The sequence below is a fragment of the Martes martes genome (genome assembly GCF_963455335.1).
Source record: "Martes martes genome assembly, chromosome: 5".
Lineage (NCBI taxonomy): Eukaryota > Metazoa > Chordata > Mammalia > Carnivora > Mustelidae > Martes > Martes martes.
The window spans coordinates 146,098,087-146,119,872 of NC_137892.1; the positions used below are offsets into that span (position 1 = coordinate 146,098,087).

At 33.6% G+C, this 21,786-nt stretch overlaps 1 long non-coding RNA gene across 1 annotated transcript in view; it reads right to left on the reverse strand.

Moving 5' to 3' along the window:
- Positions 1-6,917: 6,917 nt before the first annotated feature.
- The window catches only part of LOC308343234, a 41,847-nt gene continuing 26,978 nt past the window's right edge, over positions 6,918-21,786 (reverse strand). The window contains exons 2-3 of the long non-coding RNA XR_013966868.1: positions 9,368-9,504; positions 6,918-7,795 (exon numbers count right to left, since the gene is read on the reverse strand). This is a non-coding gene — a long non-coding RNA (uncharacterized lncRNA). The remainder of the gene's footprint in view (positions 7,796-9,367; positions 9,505-21,786) is intronic.

The window sequence follows — 21,786 nt, forward strand, 5'->3', positions numbered from 1 at the left end:
AACTAACTGGAATTTAAATAAAAACTTGTAAAAAAAAATAAATAAAACAAATTCTCCATTTATTAAAAAAAATAAAAATAAGAGAGTGATAGTGAATAAGAAAGCTTTATAATACATATACAAATTCATTAATACAGGGGCACCTGTTTGGCTCAGTGGGTTAAGCCATTGCCTTTGGATCAGGTCATGATCTCAGGGTCCTGGGATCCGGCCCACATATCGGGCTTTCTGCTCAGCAGGGAGCCTGCTTCTGCCTGCCTCTCTGCCTATTTGTGATCTCTCTCTCTCTGTGTCAAATAAATAAATAAAATCTTTAAAAAAATTCATTAGTACAAAGGAAAATAAACTGGTTTTTAAGAAATTACATTTTTATATTTGTACTGATTTTGGATGAAATGCCTATTTAAGCATTTTCAGTTTCCATATAAGAAAATTACATTAGCCTAAATTCTTTTTTACATACAAATGTCTAGTCCAAAGGCAGTATTTAATATTATGTAATTTATGTTTATTAAATATACAGTTTTATTATTTTTGATACAAGATGTTTCTAACCTATTTAATATGTTTATGTTTTCTTATGGCTTCCAATTTAAATAAAATGGAAATTTTTCTTAATGCTAGCATTACTTTATATAACTAGAAATATTCTGATATAGCAAAGTACACCTATAATGTAAATTTTAATCTTATTAAATCAATATTGAGAGTGGCCCAAATTAGATGACTGAAACATTTAGCTATAGCATCCAAAAATGCAGTACATAGAATTTCTGTCATTCAGTATTATGAAAAGCTTAATAAATTTATGGTGAAGGGGACAAATAATGTCAGCCAATTACTACAGAATACTAAGACAAAATTAGAAAACTTTTTAAGGCTAAAGAAAATGGACCATTATGACTGAGTAAAAGCATGTTTAGAAATAACTGAAGAGAATGTGGACATAGTTCTAGAACAAAACTAGAACTAGAAACTTGGGATAAAGAAATGTGAAAAATAAAGGATGTTATGGATTTGATTAAGCACCAGTTGCCACATTGTCCTTTTCTCATTATGCTTTGTGTTTAGTTTTATGTATCAGTTTGGTGAGGCCAAAGTACCCAGTAGTTTAAGCAATACTAGGTGTTGTGTGAAGCTATTTTGTAGACAGAGTTAACATCTACCATCAGTTAACTTCAAGATTATCTTCCATAATGCCAGTGGGCCTCATCCAATTAGATAAATGACTTAAGAACAAAAACTGAGGTTTTCTAAAGAAATTGTGACTCAAAACTAATGTCAATTCCTGCCAAGGTTTCAGTATGCCAGTTTACCAAATTTGGACTCAAGACCCCAAATTAACTCTTGCCTGAATTTTAGATTGCTGGTCTAACTTACGGATTTTGTACCAGAAAGCCCCAACAATCACATGAGCCTATTCCTTAAAATAAATCTCTTAACACATACATACAAATACACACACATATATAAATATATGTGTAAATACAAATGTAAATATAAAAGGGTGTGTATGTGTATAGAGCTATGTATCTACCTAAAGAAATAGATGGTAGATGATAAATAGATGATAGATACATACCTAGATCTGCATGTAGATATATCATACTGGTTCTCTGAAAACTCCTGCCTGATATAGTCATCAGTCTTAAACCAACTACTCACTTTAAACCAGAAGTCCTGACCTACCTACCCAAACTTCAAACCTTTTCTTCTCCACCAATTGTTATATACTATTACATATTCTGTTTTAATGTCCCACCCCATTTTTTATATTTATTTATTTTTAGTTTGTTCATAAGGATTGCTAACTCACTGCAATTTGGTGCTATTGGGGAAAGGAAGCTGGGCTTTATAGCCTCGCTCTTGGGCTAACTTCCATGGGAGAACCTTACTGTCAAAATTGTTCAACTCTTTGATCACTCCCCAAATTAGAGGAATATTCTGCATACAGTCCAGTTTATTTTGATCTGCCCCTTACATATTTAATATCACCCTATTATGCATCCTTCATAACATTTTTCATAATCTGTAATCGTGAGAAATTATATATTTTTAAAGTTTAATTTTTGACTCCACTAACTAGGCAGTAATACTCATGAGTTCAAGATTCTTGTCTGCCTTGTTTATCACTATGTGCTTTGTTTTGTGCAGGGTTTGGACATAAAGTTGATCAAAATACATTTAAAGAGCAGCAAGAATGTGTTTCATTGATAAAGAGATGTGATTTTTGGAGCACTGGGTGGCTCAGTTGGTTAAGTGACTGCCTTCAGCTCAGGTCATGATCCTGGAGTCCTGGAATCGAGCCCCACATCAGGCTCCCTGCTCGGCGGGGAGTCTGCTTCTCCCACTGACCTCTCTCTTCTCATGCTCTCTCTCTCTCTCTCTCAAATAAATGAATAAAATCTTAAAAAAAAAAAAAAGACATGTAATTTTTCCTTTCCTCTTCAGCAGAGACTTCCTCCATTAAAAACACTCTTGTACTGAGTGGTGCCTGGGTGGCTCAGGCAGCGAAGTGTCCCACTCTTAATTTTGGCGCAGATCATGATCTTGGGGTTGTGAGATGAAGCCCCTCTTGGGCTTCTCCCTCATCAGGTTGTCTGCTTGAGATTCTCACTCTCCCTCTGCCCCTCTCCCCCCACAAAAATAAATAAGTAAATCTTAAAAAAATGAAACAAACAAAAAAACCCAGTCCTGTATTGAAATCTTATATTTTCTGGATGACTGAAAAGAGGAGGCAGATTTATGAACAAGGTAGTTAGGATTGCCCTAGCCAAGTTTCAGGATATAGGTGTACTTTTCTACAATTATCCTTAATTGATATGATACCAACTCTGGGGAGGTCTTTCCTTCACCAAAAAGAATAGTTCAAGTGGATCAGCAAGGCAAAGGAGGTGTTTACACAATGCTAGTTAGTGGTATGCAGATGTAGCTTCAGCTCCACTAGGTTCTCTAAGGCTGATTGGATCTTTATCAGTGGGCTATACTCCTTTTATTACCATGTGAAGTGCTATTGTTTGAAGCTTCTGACCTCATCTAATGTGATGACTCATCTCTTTCTCTTCAAATCTCCCCGTCCATTAATCTATCAGCTTGTCTCCAATAGGACTGCAGGAATAGCTGAAGACATTCCATTATTTTACCTTAAAAATAGTATATGTTATTTTTTTTTATTCATGTGGCATTTTATTTTTGATTTTTGAATCTCTTTAGGTAACCAAATTATCAGTATTTAGGCTTTTGTCTCTGCAGTCTCAGTAAGTCAATCATAATACATCTTCACGCAGTGTGGGCAGAGCAGCATTTATATGAATATTCAAAAAGAATAGCATATATAACATTTCAGGATACAGTTCTATTACAAATGGTTGAATAAATGAATGGATGGGTGGATGGATGATAGAAGATGGTAATAAAAATACAGCACATGTTCAAACTACAGTTTGATACTGAAAAAGCAACAGGCAATGTGGAAAGCAAAATTTGATTGGTATTATTTTTTTATGTTAATAGTGTTAAAACACTCTACTCTCTGGTGGATGTCTGTCAAGAGTTGTAGAGAAATCATGTTTTTCACAATTCTACCATTCTGCAATTTATCCAGACTTTAAGTTTAATCCATCTATTTCTGTTTACACTTTAAGAAAAATATTGCATTTGATTATGTAAGTTGTTGAAAGTCTTACAGAAAACAGGGGACAAATGAAGGTCCTGAAAATACGGGGCCTTTGATTCTATTCTGCCATCCTTTCCACTTGCTCCAGGCTGTCGGATTTATATATGTCTGTAGTAAAGTTAACTAGTCAGAAATAGTGGAAACCATCAAAATTTTGATTTTGAATCAAAGGCGTAAATAGAGATATGTTCTGAACACAATTTAAAATATTTTATGCTTTTGTTTTAATTTCATAACATCTTCTCTAATGATATTTTAATAGACAAAAATTTACCAAAATTGTTATATTTGTGTCTTACCCTATTTTACTGAATTATTTGACCAAACAGATTTGCAATACTTTATTTTTTATAGTTGCAATTAAACAACTTTCATTAAGTAATGTATCAAGGTATACTTTCTCCAGTTATGAAGTACATGATTGCACAATTTATTATGTCCATTTAATATTTTTATAACAGCTGGTGAATAATGGAACACTTTAATAATTATAGAATTTACAATGGTTATACTGTACAGTATATTTGCTACTATTTTGAAATGACATAGGTATAATTTGCATAATTTACACTCATATGATTCACTTCTAAGTGTAATATGATGCACAGTACCAAACTGATTAATTTTTCCTTCGTTTACTATCCAGACTGTGGTCAAAGTTTTAGTAAATTAATTTGACCACCATTATATGTAATGGACTGAAGTTACATTAATCTAAGTGACATATCCCCATCAAAGCTTATAAAGAACTAATTCATCTGAATGGTAACTAGCAAAGTTGATTATATTTTCAACACAAGGAAAGAATACTATGCATGGTTTTATAACATAAACTTAAACATTAGCCCTTATAAAAGATTATATACACACACACATATATATATTTGAAAACACCACTTAATTTTTTATAGGGTGGTGGGAGCTGAAGGAATGTGGTGGGTAGCATTTGTTATAGAGAGGACATAATTATATTAAACCAAGTGTAACAAATGTCTAAAATGTACTATTATTAATTTTAATGCATAATAAAATATAAATTACAACTCCACAAAGAGAATTAAAACTGAAGATTATAAAAGATCATTATAGATTCAATTTGGTAACCCTTTCATATTCATTAATAATCCTCCAAGTGAGAAATCGTAAGCAATAGTAGTGTACCCTTAACCATAAAAATTATTTAAATTTTCTACCCTAGTTCTTAACCTTCTTTAATATAAGTGCACACACATATTATACCCCATTCGCACCACCCACATAAAATTTAATGTGAATAATATTTTAGAGAATATATAAGTTAAATATAAAATTATTTCTAATACTCTCTAAAGAATTGCCTCTTGTAAGATTATGCATATTTTTAAATTTCAAAGGTTATTTAAATAATTCCTGGAACTTTTAAATATATGGCAATATTACAGACTGAATAATATGTCCCCCCAAATACATATGCTGAAATTTTCATCCCCAGTGTGATACCTGAGAAATAAGTAAGGAGGAAGAAATATATGGTTCAGGTTTGAAAGTGTGTTTGATTATTATTAAAGAAAATGTTTCTAGTAATGTCACTTGAATGCAAAGAGTACATAGATTTGATATAATTACTTATAGTCAAATATTAGGCATGTCCCTCCATTTATGCAAAACAAACCCAGGTGCAAAGTGCTAATATTGAAATAATTTGAAGTCATATTAAAACATAAAGTCGAAGAGAGTAAAGCTTGACAGATTTACTGCTAACAAACTAAACATTTCTATATTACAATGACCATGAATAAAGATAAAAGCAAGTAATAAAATTGGGGAGATATTTGATTTTTTAAAATATTTTCACATAATCTTTATTGATTTATAAAAAAAGTTGTTTTTATTAATAAGGAATGCACTCCAAATATGATTATTTGCCAACTTTATCTTACCTTCCCACCAAGCAGGCCCTGAAATTTATTGTCCCACACCTCTTTTTTTTTCTCTTTCCTTCACTTTTTACCTACACATTTAAGAAATTTTTTTTACAAAAATATAATTATCTGTATAAAGTATTAGCATGTAAACTTGTTTCTTTTGCCACTGGTGGAAAAAATATCCTAAACATTTACTTATGCTGACAGATAGGGATAAAAAATAATACCTATTGCTAGATAATTCTGGATATATCCTAACACATATGGACCAAAGTATTATCTATGGCTGCATAATTCTCCTTTCATTGTAATTTATTCAAACATTGCCCTGTTGATGGATATCCACATTTTTTTTTCTAAGTTAAATATAACTTTATGACTTCTGGGACTGTGTGAGGTTCATCCTGATAATTGGCTTGTTTCCTGAAAGCAAAGGGGAAGGGGGGGAAAAAACAAGGGAGGGAAACTGTAAGAGACTCTTAACTATAGAGAACAGACTGAGGGTTACTGGAGGGGTCGTGGGTGAGGGGTGGGGTGACTGGGCAGTACGTATTAAGGACAGCACTTGTGATGAGCACTGGGTGTTACATGTAAGTGATGAATCACTAAAATCTACACCTGAAATTAATATTATATGTTAACTAACTAGAATTTAAATACAAATTGGAAACAAAAAACAAACAAAAGCGCCTTTTATAACAGATTTGTGGCTCATTTGCACACTGCAGCTTTGGTCCAGGTTTCTGCAGAACTGCTGGTGTTGTCCTGCTTCCACCACATGCCTCTCTAAGAAGACCAACTCAGGAAATCATTCTGTCTGCTAGAGGCACACTTACCTTCCTCAATATCTGATCTTTTCCCCAGTTATTTTCTTGTGTTTGTGCCACCCAACTTGTCTGGGACTTCTGCTCTATGTGTGTGTGTGTGTGTGTGTGTGTGTGTGTGTTGCGGAATCCCTGTATTGTGCTCTATGTTCTAATCACTATTAATGTGCTCCATTTTCCCTGACTCTGTGAAATTTGATCCTTGATTATCAGCAAAACAAACTACAATAAGAACTGAACCCAAATACTACAGGATTATTTGTCCATCATGAGACTACCTACTACTATCATTCCCACTTCCTTTTATATACATAAAAAGGTCAGAATAACCCAAACTACACACCAAGACTTACAGGCACAGAATATCTATAATAAGCTAAAGAGAAGTGCTCTAGTAGGAATAGGGATAGAGGGAAAATAGACACTTAAAATATTATAAGCTGTATATGCAGAAGTATCTTGTAGTAATTTAGAATATATGTGATGAAGTAACTAGCAAGCAACAACTTTTTTCTGAAGATTCCTTTATTCACAGATTTGAAAGACTGGAAAAAATGAATCAGTTGTCAAAATCAAAAGTAATTACATGAAATTATATAGATATGCCAGTCATCAGATGAATAATGTTCACCATGGCTTCATTGATGTAATGTTACAAAATGGAAAACATCAGATTGCTTTTACTCTCAAGTGGAAAGGTAGCGTAACTCCAAAACTTAAAGGGCATGACTCTGCTGATGTGTTTGGCAACAAATGCACCAAGGACAACATTGACCCCTTTACTATTTACCACTGTTAGAGCAGAATCATGTGTTCAGTCCTCACTACTACTGTTCCTCACTTAGTTTGCGTGTATCTGTATTTAGTTCTCCCTGAGAAATTTCTACTTTTTTGCAGAGATTCATAAATGCCACAGTGAATTGATCTTAAACCAGACACTACGTAGGGTATTTGGCTGATATGAAGACAGCTGAAGAGTCTAGAGGTAGCATTCTTTTTCTGCCTCTTTTCTTACCAATTCTCTTACGCCCAAGCATCATCACAGCGTTTCTTAATCATGTCTCCTGAGAAACTATTAAACAAACAAAAAAGACCACTTTTCTTTTACCTGTCTTGATTTTTGATTGCAAAGTAGTTTCCCAGCTGAGTGGCTGAGCAGTGAGGGCCTTCTTTATAACTCCAACCTCATTTAATTAATTTAAGAAGAGCGAATCCAATGGGAGAAATACCAGGAAGAGCTCTAGCTGCTCTGCTGGACAAGCAGAGGCTCCTTGGGGTTTTCGGTTTTCCATCCAGATCTTAGCCAACTGCAGATCACTACAGGAATGGTACCCAAGAGAGGCCACTGCCTGATCAGGTTCAGGTTTTAAAGAATATCAGGTAAATGCAACCTAATGAAAAGAAGAAAAAAATCCACAGGGAAGGCAAAAGTTAAAAAAAAAAAAAAAAAAGTTGATTTGAAAGTCAATACAAAGAATCCTGTACTAATTACTCAAAAATAAGGAAGCATATGTCTCCAGAGAGTACAATGACATGACTGCAGCGGTCTGTATGTTATCAGATAAGCATGTGGTCATGCGGAAGGAGGAGGAATGAGTGCTGGGTTGTAACATAGAGTATCAGAAATCACACCACCTGTGACAGCTACATTAGAAGGAAATGCATTAATATGAAAATAGAATTCTATAGGCATTTCCAAAATTGTCTGAACACATTATACATTTAATTTTACTTTTCTCTAAGGACAGAGCAAAAATACCACACTTCAACCCAGAGAGATTCCAGATGTTCAGAATTATGGAAAGATTTGAGTGCACAAAGATTATCTTCAAACGGTAGTCAGTAGAGGATCAGGTTCACTGTAAGTTCATACACCTACCTAAGCATTCAGGCAGTAAACCCTATCATCTTTGTAATCTCCAATTTAAGTAATTAAAAGTTTACATATATTAAATTAGCCACTATGCAAAAAACCTTTGAAGTATTTTACTATAATCATTTTCAGATGAGATATCAGAGGCCCAAAGAATGCAATGCCAGGTTCTGTGCAGTAAAAATTAGAGCTGAGATTTAAACTGCACTTTGAGAGTGTGTGTCCTTCACTCTGGCACTATACCACAGCTTCGAATGCTAAACGGCAATGTAAGACAGGATCAGTGTAACAGAATCGCAAACCATACACGTTTTCACAATCCCTCAGATATAAATATGAAGTCACATTTTAATAGCACTCTTTTATCATTTTAATATATGGGTATTTTTGTAGGACATTTAAGAATAAATATAAATTGCACTTATTTCCATAATTTCAGGGATAACTGTTTTAATTTAGAATCTGTTGCATTTTTCTAGATTTTCCTCTCACTATTCTTTCTAATCTGTGATTTGAGAAAATCGTTTTATTATTTAGGAAAAAGAAAGCAACAGAAATGGCCATTTGTTATATAAATTCAAAGCAAATACATATTCATTGTTTCAGAGTAGGAATAGAAGTAATGTTTAATTTGAATACAGATATTAGTATATTATGGTTTAGTAATATGATATTTGTCAGATTATGTTCTAAGACTGAGAATGATATTTTATTTTTATTTCAACAACTCTCTTTTTTAGGGTGGTGTTAAGAGGGGGAAAAAAGCAGCACATGGCTGGATAGAATATAAATCTCTAGAGCTTTCTGCCTAAGGAGTTTTTGTTGTTTAACTAGAAAATAAACTTTTCTTTTCTTTCTTGGAGGATAGTTTTGTTTTTGTTTTTCTTAGTATTTTCTTCGGTTGGTTGACATTACAAAAAAAAGATTGACTAAGAAAAGCTGAAAATTCTGCTTTCACAAATTTGGAATGGAATTTGGAATTTGGCAATGGAATGTGCAATGTCGTTTAGAAATCCAAGTGACAATTTGTGGGAACGGTGGAAAGATCCAATTCACCAGCTCTACGTGCAAGTCAGCACCACTCTCTCACCTTACAGAGTGGCAGCTTTGAGAGACTTCCAATCCAATAACTTGTCATAGAACTGGGATTTCATAGGAGACACCATTAGCAGTGACTTCTCGGAGGTCCTTCTGTGGTCTCTGAGGGGTCTCTACAGAAGGTCTGAGCTGGAGAAAAATAACATGGCAGAAGCCACAGAGTTACTGCCATGCCCAAGCTGTATGGTAAGCGTATGTGGGCCTTCTCAAGCAGATATCTAAAAGCAAGCACTAAGGAAGGTTTTTCCGGGGTCATGGTTCCAAGAAAGAGAAAGTATGCTGCTGGGGACACAAGTCCTTTCTAAGCGAACATTAAATATGGCTAATTTTGTGTACATAGACTTCTGACACCAGGACATCTGGATTGGGGTGTGTGTGTGTGTGTGTGTGTGTGTGTGTGTGGCTATTTTTTAAATCATATTTTTTCTGTATACTGTTTCATTACCTATTTCTTTCCTTAGAAATATAATATGAACATTTCCCCCAAATGTTTGAGCTTTGAAAATTCAAATGCAAAGAATAAGTTGTTTCTTTTTTTTTTTTTCCCTTCTGCTTCCATCTAAAGATCTTCTACTATTTTATTCCATTTCAAAAGAAGATTGGGCATTGGGTGGGAAGTTCAGCTTCCCCCTCTTATAAGCTGTTGGTACTAATATTTCTATTTTGAAATTTGCTGAGCTCAACTAAAATAGCAGGCAATTACTTCCCTGGCTACTCTCAGGGTATCTTTCTCCCAGCTGTGGATATTTTTCTGAGGAAAGGGCATGATAGGTGTCAGCTCTCAGCAACTTAGTATTACAGGCTGGTGTTTTTCTCTTCTTAAGAGAGACTCATTTATTGACTGTTTTTCTTAAACTGTAAGTACATACATGGACATTCCAGGGAATAATAGAAGTCATAGGTTATAGTTGGTGCATTTTCTTGGGTCATCTGTTATAATTTTGGTTCGTAATAAGAATGTAGAGGAAAGAAACAGGTACTTAGGAAATTTCTGAGTTGTGCTTGCTTTTTGATAACTTGGTGTTCCTGAGTATTTTTGGTCTGAATTCTAGGAGAGATGCCAGAAATGCCCTGGTGGAAACACATAGGCTGGCTTGCACCATATGGAAATTCAGAAAAGTAACTCCTTAAGTGATCCTAAAGAACCCTGAACTTGTGTAGTAATTGTGGTTTATGCCTTCTTATAGCTTCTTTTGAACCTTCAATCAATTTTCTTTATTATTTTTTAAAAGATTTTATTTATTTATTTGACAGAGAGATAGAGAGCACAAGTAGGCAGAGTGGCAGGCAGAGGCAGAGAGAAAAGCAGACTCCCTGCTGAGCAGGGAGCCTGATTCAGGGTTCAATCCCAGAACCCTGGGATCATGACTTGAGCCTAAGGCAGACACTTGGCTGACTGAGCCACCCAGGTGCCCCTCAATCAATCTCCTTTAAAAATTAGATCTAATCTTAAAAAAAATAAATCTAATCTTTTACTGGACTATGGAATACTAAGAAAAAAGATGAATTCTACACCAAGAATGTATCAATAAAAAGAAGTTAAGAAAGAAAATACAAGAGATATATTACTTAAAATTGCTTTAGATTGGGGTATCTGGGTGGCTTAGTTGGTTAAATGTCTGCCTTCAACTTAGGTCATGATCTCAGGGTGCTGGGATGGAGCCCCAAATTGGGCTCTCTGCTCAGTGGGAAGTCTGCTTCTCCCTCTCACTCTCCTTCTGTGCTCTCTTTTTATAAAATCTTTTTTTAAATTGCTTTAGATTATCCCTTTTTATTATGTCATCCCAACAATTTTTAATGTCAGATTGTTATTTTAAATGTATCACTCTCATTTGTTAAGAAACAATTAATGCATCCACCATTTTTAAAAAATGACTTTAAAGAATACAACTGTTTATTTAGGATGGATTTAAGAATATTGAGAAGTAGACTAGATAATGTTCACTTCTGAAAAGTATGAGGTAATGAACTAAGAATAATCTGGGTATTATCCAACAAACTAAAATTTTAAAGAACTATTTTTTTCAAGGCAAGTGTTTGGAAATTCATAGAGCTGGAACTTTTTTCAATTCCTGATAGGCACAGCATGTCAATGCAAGTTGCAGTTAGGCAGTCCTGTGCATTAATTAGAAAAGGTCAAGCTGTGCAGAGGAAATGAGTGCAGTTCATATGGGTGAGAGCTTAGAAAGTACAAGCTGTGACAATGAATTCCAAATCTTAACATCTTAACTAATTACCGGTGGTTTCTCCAAATAAAATGATGCTGAATGTTCAAGCATGCTTAAGAGGAGACTTTCTACCTTAGATAGAAGCCTAAAGAAAATGATGTAATTTTTAAAGTAATTTATAGCTTGTAATATCCTGTCTTCAAAAATGGTGCTTTATGATTTTAATAACATACTGTGAGACAAGTAGGTCATTATTCCTATTTTATTGAAGAGAAAAACAAAATTCAAAGAGAATTGGCAACTTGTCAAGGTCAAACAGGTTGTAAGTGACAGACTGCATGGAAACTTGTCTTCTGTTCCTTTGAAATAGTTTCAAAATATGATCTATTTTAAAATCAACATGGTGGGGCATCTGGGTGGCTAAGTGGGTTAAGCTTCTGCCTTTGGCTCAGGTCATGATCCCAGGGTCCTGGGATCGAGCCCCACATCGGGCTCTCTGCTCAGCGGGGATCCTGCTTCCCCCCCTCTCTCTGCCTGCCTCTCTGCCTACTTGTGATCTCTTTCTTTCTCTGTCAAATGAATAAATAAAATACTAAAAAAAAAAAAAAAAATCAACATGGTATTTTGTAGAGGTCCCACCAACTCATTTATGTAAGCTCCTATCCAGAGCTTCGCAAGTTTAGATGAGTTATAGATTGCTTCAGAAGTGTATTTAAATTGTTGCCTTACAGGGTTAATATTTTCAAAATTTCAAGTCAATATTAAAGGAATTAGTTTTATTATCAATAATTATTAGTCATCCTAAAACTTCTTTATTTAAAGTCATTTGTGGGCAACTCAGAATCAGAGTTTCTTCAAAAAATGTACAGAGGAAGACACTTCCTCTAGTTAGGATCCATGGAGCTTGGTGTCCACACCAAAGCTACCCCTCCGGGCAGAGAAAAGAGAAGATGACATAGGGAAAGTCTCTGGGAGGAAAAAGAGAGAGGCAAGGTAGGGGGTGGAGGAGAGAGCAAAGGAACATAAGTTTGTCTTTTCCCACTTGTTTAGAAAGAAAGCAAAGAATAAGGAGCAGACAAAGTTAATTTAGAGCCATCTCCACCATTCCTACCCTAAACCCCACGGGTCAATATCCAAATGATTATGGATTACCAGAAGAAAGATGCAGATGGCCTGGAAACCTAGAATTTCACCACCAGGGATCCAAAAGAGGATCAAGCCTTTATGTACTTAAGGTATCCATTACGTATAATGAAAACTTCTTATGTTATCTAGTATGGTACTAGTACCAACCATGACGTATTGAAAGAATAGTCACTCAAATAATTTTCCGTGTTCTGTGGTTCAGATGATGAAGCCTGGTTCCACAAAGCTTCCTTTACACTGACAGACCTATATTAGAGAAGGAATATGCTGCTTTGAGTGATAAAATGCTTTTTATCTCAAGAGTCCACTCTGGATGATCAGGGTTCTAAGGCTCTGATAAAGAGACTTTAAGGTGGTTGTACAAACCACTGGACATGTAGATGCCTAGGGTGTCTGAAAGAGCAGCCTGCAAACAGTAGAACCCTTAAAAACTGAGAGCAATGACGGGGAAGGTGATTAGTGACAGAGCATGACACAACCTGACAGTGTTTTCCCAGTGATTTTATTTTGTAGGACAAGCTAGCCCACCAGCAAATTCAGTGAGGACAGAAGGTAATATGCAACTGTAGGTACCATGTGCAACACCTCAACCAACAGACAGTGTGGGTTTTGAGCAACTAGTTTTCATCATTGTTATGGTTCTCTATTGTTGCTGCTGCAGCCACTCTTTTTACTTAGAGCAAAATCAGTCATGGCATCAATATTAATTATAAACAGATATGCAAGCTCAAGTTTGCATAGAGGATCAGCTTCTCTGTAAAGGGTATAAGGTATTCTATCATTATCAAGAAACTATTCATCTTCTGGTTGAATAATCTGAAATCCTTTAATCTAAATAAATATTTTGCATTTTAATCATTTAATCCTTTTAATTACTCTGCTTTGTACTTTCCCAAATGATTTATCCCAAGTTTTAGAAACTAGAACAAAATAGAGATATTTATTATACCTATGAAAGTTACTAACTAAAATTCTATAATACTCTAATATTTCCTACATAGTTATTTCTATATTGTTAATATATATTTCTCATTATTTTTGCATTAATTTTAGCAACTCATGTTTAATGATAGCTCATATTCAGTACATTGCTTCTAGATACTATATTGCCTATTTTTTGTTTGTTTTTCTTCTCTATTGCATTTTTTTCTCTTAATTTTTAATTTAAGAAACACTGATTATGTCCGGAAATTCTCAAATTCATTTCAAATTTAAATGCTCTTCCGTGAATGACAAGAATGTCTTCTACTCTGTGGTTATTTAAGTACTCATAAAGATTGCTTTCTATGGTAAATTTCTAATGAAAAATTTAAGTACTAAGTCAATGATGTTCTTTTATAGACATTGTCTGATGTGCCCTTCTGAGCATTTTACTCTAATAATAGATACAAAGAACTAACCATCTTCTGTCCCTCAGTATTTACTGATTATAGTGCTCCTTAAATATCAGCTCTGCTTTTCATAGAACATACAAGATAAAACCAAACTTCTGTAATTATAATGCTTTGCCTGATTCATAAAACAAAATTTAAAAAAAACTTAGTGATATCTGCTTCCATCTATATGCATTTCAGAATAACTCTAATGATAGTAATTCTAATGACCAATTTTTATTTCAAATCTATATAAAATTATATAATGAAAAAACAAATCAGGAAGTGTTATTACTGAAACATCAATGTCATACTTGTACCACATGGGCCAGCTCTATAAAACAGAAAGCTCTATAAAACAGAAAAGGATTATAGACTGATAGGTAGTAATATTTATGGAACAATAAATTCATAGACTAGTTTTTTGTTGCTTATCTGTATCAGTTTTTAATCCTTGGGTGCTGCTCACCTTAAGACTGTGATCTACCAAGTGGTTATTTGGTTATATCAGAAGAAAAGTAATGATTTAACTTTGCACACATATATGACATTTATTTGGAATAAAAGTGTATTGATTCTTTTGGATATGTTCTTCAGAATATACTTTGAAAGTGTGTACATTTCTTAAAATTACAATATTGGCCAATTGATCTTAGTCGACCTTGAATGAACAGAGTGCAAATTGTTATGTCATTTTTCCATTATTTTTAATTTTTATTACAACAAGCTCCATTATGGTGTGTGCTATTTTTGTATGTTAAATCTTCACTTTTTCCCAGTTCTTCTACTGTCTTGTGGTATGTCTTCTATTCACAGAAAGTATACAAATTATTAATAAATGGCTTATTTAAATTTAATCTTTTGACAAAAGGGGTAACATAAATATTTCCCTCAGAGTGCCATAAATATAAATATAAATAATAAATAAGTCTTGAATTGGGAATGGATAATTACAAATAACTTTATAAGTTTAACTTCTTTGTAAAACAAACCAAAATAGAATTTTAAAGTTAAAAATAAAAAATTAACACCTTACTTTTTTTGTTGCTCTGATATGTTCATTGCAGTTATGATGGTATTATATGTTATAAAATATCAAAATCAGCAGGAATCCATAAAAGTTCCAAAGTAATATTCAATTAAAGTACATTTAATAAAAGCATAGAACAATTTCCAGCCAGAAACAAACTTTTTTTCTAATAGGAGAAAAGAGTTAAAAATTGCATGCTTCCTTCAAATCTGCATTTTTAAAAAATTATGTCACAATCAGTTGTCAAAACAATGACAAATGTATTCAGAGAGAGAGGAAAAGAGAGGCGGAAAAGAGGGAGGGAAGAAGGAATGGAAAGGAGAGAGCGTAACTAATTTTTGACCAAATTAATTTTATAAATGACTGTGTTGGACACCCCATGATACTGATGACATAAAATATCCCAAAGAAAATGATTTTATATGTAATCAGAATCTCAATTTATAAGTATTTGACACAACTTATATTCAGAGTCTGAATCAGTGCTATGAGACCCTTAATATATAGTAATGTTTGAGGAACAAATACTTGGGGAAAATTGAATACCTTTCACCAAAATTTTATTTCAGAGTTCAAGAGTTCTGTTTCTGATAATGGTGGAGTAGCTTGATCTAACACTTTCTTAGTAGTCACACACACACACACTGAACAAAATATTGTTTAAAAATACTTGTCAGCCCCAAAAGTGACAAAATTCAAGAGAAAGTTGGAAAGTGGTTGGGTAGAACATTAAAAAGAACAGAAAACTACCATCAGTGATTATGTGGTTCAGAAACTTATCAGTTGATACCCTCACTCCTCATGATAGAGGAAAGTTGTAACTAAATCAGAAGACATCCTGTGACTGGTTAACAAACAAGACACAGACTTCAGGACTACAGAGGCACATAGATAGTGGGAGAGAATTCTAGAAAGGAAAGAGTCTTGGTATGAACTCTGTTTGAAGCACAGACTAATTCCTAAAATTCACATGGATATGTAAAAGTGGTTTTCCTAGTTTGGACTGCTAAAACAGATTATCATAGAATTGGTGTCTTAAAAACAACAGAATTTTATTTTTCTCATCTCTGGAGACTGGAAGTAAAAGACCAGGGTGCCAGCATTTTTGGATTCTTGGTGAAGGCCCACGTCCTGGGTTGCAGAGAGCCATCATGAGGCCATCCTCACATGGTGGAACGGTGAAAGATCTCTGAGTTATTTTTTATAAGGGCACAATCCCATTCATGAGGGCCCCATTCTCATTATCTAATCATCTCCCAAAGACCCCTCCTGCTAATACCATCATATTGAAGTTAAGATTTCAAAATATGAATTTGGGGGGAGTCAAAAACATTCAGTTCATAACAACAATGGTAGAAGACAATGGGTGGAAGACAGAACAGAGTATTTCAGCTACTGCTGACTGCAAGGGAAATATACCAGTGAAATGAACTATCTAATATGAAAATACATGCATATGTTGTCCTGAGGAAAATAAAAGAGTCCAAAAAGCCTACAACATATTACCAGTACTGTCCTGTAAGTAATCAAACTCTGTAGCCTGTAAAGGAGAAGATAAATGTGACATATCATCAAAAATAAACAAAACAAAATAGAAATACAGTTCTTCCTTGACTTATAATTAACCCATTATAAATTGAAAATATTATAAGTCAGCAATGCATGTAATACACCTAACTCATCAAATACTATAGTTTTACTAGCCATCCTTAAATGGGATCAGAACTATAGTTGGACAAAATCTTCTAAAACAGAGACTTTTTTATAAAATGTGTTGAAGATCTTATGTAATTTATTGAATATTGCACTGAAAATGGAAGAAAATGGTTGTATGGGTACAGAAGGATTGTGTTTACCCTTGTGGTCACATGGCTGACTGGGAACTATGGCTTGCTGCCACTGCCCAGCATCACAATGAAGTATTGTACTGTACATTGCTAGCCTGGGAAAATATCAAAATGCAAAATACAATGTACAGCTTCTACTGAATGCATATCACTTTTACACCATTATGAAGGTGAAAAATCATAAACTGAACTATTGTAAGTCAGGGATGATTTGTAGATAATGAGATTTTGAGATCTTTACAGCAGTTAGTATAAACTTGCTTAAAGAAAGTATGTTAATAATAAATAACATACAGGGAATCTCAGTAAGAAAACAAAATCTATGCATATTAACCAAGTGAAATTGATGAATTTTAAAAATCAAATATTTAAAATTAAACGTTTACTATATAGGTCTTAAAGAGTATTACAAATGGTAGAAGAAATGTAGGTGTATTAGTGGAAATGATCCATTGCGATCAAATGAAAGCAAAATATTGAAAGAAACACCTCACTGGAAACTGAGTTTATGTCAAAGAGTCTTCAATTTATCTATGTAACAGAAAAATACTTGAAAAAATAATGTCATAAAATATCTCATATTTGGTGAAAAGTATATATTTAAATATTTATGTGTTCTATAGATGTTTGTTAGTCTTAGTTGGCTTATAGTGGTTCTCATGTCTTCTGTTTTCTTGCTGATTTTCTGATTGTTTTTTCTTCCAATAATGGAAAATAAGATAATGAAGTCTTAACTGTTATTATTAAATTTTGTATGTCTCCTTCAATTCTATCAGGTTTTGCATCATGTAATTTGGGGCTCATTTCTTTTCTTCTTTGAGGGGGGCTCATTTCTTAAGTGAATCAGTGTTTCTAAGTGTTACATCTTTTTGATGGATTGGCTGTCTTGTTATTATTAAATGTCTCTATCTCTGGTAACATACTTCTGGCTAAGGGACTATTTTGTGTGATATTAGTATAGCCATTCCAGTTTTTTTTTTTTTTTTTTTTTTCTCATTTAGTGCTCTGAATATATCATGCCAGTTCTTTCTAGCCTGCCAGGTCTCTGTGGATAAGTCTGTTGCCAATCTAATTTTTTTACCTTTGTATGTTACAGACTTCTTGTCCCGGGCTGCTTTCAGGATTTTCTCGTTGTCGCTAAGACTTGTGAATTTTACTATTAGATGACGGGGTGTGGACCTATTCTTATTGATTTTGAGGAGGGGTTCTCTGTGCCTCCTGGATTTTGATGCTTGTTCCCTTTGCCATATTAAGGAAATTCTCTACAATCATTCTCTCCAATATACCTTCTGTTCCCCTCTCTCTTTCTTCTTCTTCTGGAATCCCAATTATTCTAATGTTGTTTCATCTTATGGTATCACTTATCTTTTGAATTCTCCCTTCATAGTCCAGTAGTTGTTTGTCTCTCTTTTGCTCAGCTTCTTTATTCTCTGTCATTTGGTCTTCTATATCATTAATTCTCTCTTCTGCCTCATTTATCCTAGTAGTAAGAGCCTCCATTTTTTATTGCACCTCATTAATAGCTTTTTTGATTTCAACTTGGTTAGATTTTAGTTCTTTTATCTCTCCAGAAAGGGCTTTTATTTCTCCAGACAGAGTTTCTCTAATATCTTCCATGCCTTTTTTGAGCCTGGCTAGCACCTTGAGAATTGTCATTCTGAACTCTAGATCTGACGTATTACCAATGTCTGTATTGATTAGGTCCCTGGCCTTCAGTACTGCCTCTTGTTCTTCTTTTTTTTGTGTGTGTGGTGAGTTTTTCCTCGTCGTTTTATCCAGATAAGGATATATGAAGGAGCGAATAAAATACTAAAAGGGTGGCAAAGACCCCAGGAAAATGTGATTTAACCAAATCAGAAGAGACCCCCAAATCATGGAGGGAAGAAAGGGGATAAAAAGAAGTTCAGAAAAAAAAATGAAAAAAAGAAAAAAATAATGAAAAAATATATATATTAGACTGGTGAATAGAACAGGGTCACCCAATTAATTTTGGGAGTATTTTAGTCTCTTAGAAGAAACTACCAAAATTTTAAAGAATGAAAAACATATATAAGGGTAAACACGATGAAGGGATGGAATATGACTATAAAGATGATTTTTTTTTTTTTAAATTTCTAAAAAAGGAGTCGACAAGTTGGTTGGGAGAATAAAGAAAAGGAAAGTAGAGAGAATTTGCTCAGGCTAGAGACTAGAACAAAGCATTACATTTTATTTTTTGTTTTCTATATATTGAGTGGCTTTTTCCCCCTTATTTATCTTCTGGTTCTTTCTTTTACATTAAGTAAATATTTTTATAACATTTAAATTCCTGTAATGATTTTTCATTATACTTTTGAGTTATTGTTTAGTAATTACACTATGGTATACCATATACCATTATCAGAATGTATTCACACTTAAAGTTAGTTCCAGTGAGGTACAGACATATAATTACTATGTAGCTATATTCTCCATTTTTGTTAATATTGCTGTAAATATTTCATCTATATGTTTATATCTCAACAATACATTTATATAATTATTATTTTACATAACTTCGTGCCTTTTAAGAACCGAGAAAAGGAAAGAATTCAAGTATGTTTATAAAGTTTATTATATTAACCTTTTTACTTACCATTTCTGGTTGTCTTTATTTGGTGTAATGGATTCAGAACATCATCTGGTTTCATTTCCTTGATTCACTACACTTTTGCTGCCAGCCATCTCCTTTGTGTGATTATTATCATTATCAAATATATTATTTTTCTTGTATTATGGGTTCACCAATGAAATTCTATATATACTTTTTTATTCAAGTCCTTTAAAATCAATTAAAATGAGTAGAAGAAAAATGCTATTGCACTTTCCTTATGATTGCATAACTACTGTTATTAGTTATTAGTTATTAGTCATGTGGATTTGGATTACTGTCTGGGATCACTTGTTTTCAGTCTACAGAATTGCCTTTATTATTTCTTCAAAGGTGAGTTTGTTAGTAAGAAAGTTCCTCAGCTCTGTTTTCCTGGAAAGTATTTCACCATGAATTTTGAAAGATAGTTGGACTTGCTATAAAATTCATGGTTGATAGGTTCATTTTTTTTTCCTTCCTTTCAGTATTTTTTACCATGTCATCCTATTGCCTTCTGGCCTCTGTTCCTTCTGAGGACAAGTCAGCTATAAATATTTTTTGGATTTCTTTGTATTATTGAATCATTTTTCTCTTAATGCTTTCAAAAGATATGCTCTTTGCCTTTGTTTTCCAGCTTTTTTACTCTAATTTGTCTGCATGTGTGTCTCTTTGCCTTCTGCTACTTAGGTTCATTGACTTTCTTAGATGCATGGATTGATTACTGTTTGTTTTTTTTTTTAATTCAAATTTGGGAAGTTTTAGTCATTATTTTTTATGTATCATTTCAGCTCCTTTTTCTGTCTTTTCATCTTATGATATTCCTTTGTGCAAATATTGATGCATTAAAGAGTATTTTTGTTTATTTTTCTTCATTCTTTTTCTCTTATTCAGATGGCATAATCTCTATTGATCTAATTTCAAGTGTGCTGAATCTTTGTCAGTTCAAATCTATAGCTGAGTCCCTCTCATGAATTTTTTATTTCAGTTGTTGTACCTTTCAACTCCAAAATAACAATTTATTTTTAAAATAATTTTTATCTCTTTATTGATATTTTATATTTAATGAGACATTATCATGTCTCATTTACCTCTTTAAACACTGCTTCCTTTTATTTGTTTAACATATTTATAATAACTGCTTTGAAATTTTTGTCTCTTAACTCTGTCTTCTGGGTCCTTCAAAGGCATTTTCTATTGTCTACTTTTTATTACAGATGGGTTATACTTTCTTGTTTCTTTGTATGTCTCATAGTTTTTGTTGAAAATTGGAAATTTTAGATAATTTGTTTTCAGTAACTCACTCCTTTAACTTTTGAAAGTTGTTTTTTGGTAATGTGTGCTTGTTTATTTGTTTATTTGTGACTAGGCTGGACTATTTTAGTTAAATACATTTCCCTCACTGTTTAAAGCTGCTGCTATTCCTCCTGGCAAGATTTAGCCTTAGGTGTGCAGTCACCTTGGGATAACAGTGTTTTTAATAGTGCTCTCTTTGATGGTCTTTTTTCCCTCTTTGTAAAACTGTCCACTTTAGAATTATAGCCAGCTTCTAAGTTCTATAATTATCAACTGCTTATACTTTTGTATTCAACAATGTTCTAGGGTTATATTGTTCTACAATCTAATCCAATTATATTTGATCCATTCTATGGGTTTGGTTTTTGATACTGGTCTTTCAGATTTGTTCAAACCCTAAAAGGGCTCTTCTTACCTTCTCTTTCCTTAATTCTCTCTATTGAGTTTCTAGTCAGCCTATGATTTAAGTTGTTGATATCCTGGCACAACTGACCTCCTTTTAATAACCTACCACCAAAATTCCCATTGTTTTAGAGAATGCCCTTGAGCTTGAACTTCCCCATCCTCTGTTGTAAAAAAAGTTAATTCTTGGGGAAATCTTCAGCAGTTTCTTTTCTTAAACCCAGACTCTCTCACATAGCAAAAATTATAAGCCATTGAAGCCTTACCAGAGAGTTAGGGCAATAATGATATAAGTCTGATTATTCTTAGCCTACCCCATCTGGGATAGAACTTGTGCCCTCAGTGGGGGTAGAAAGTCTAGACCTCTCAGCTGTTCTTGCCTGAAATAACATCTCTGTAACAGTGTTAGGGAGTTGAGAATTTCTGTATCTTAGTCCTCCTAAGGAGAAACAGTAGACTTAAACTGGGAGCTGGAGATAGTGGAAACCCTATATGTCACCATGGACCTAACAGAGGAATGGCCTCCAACAGATTGAGCTGGTAC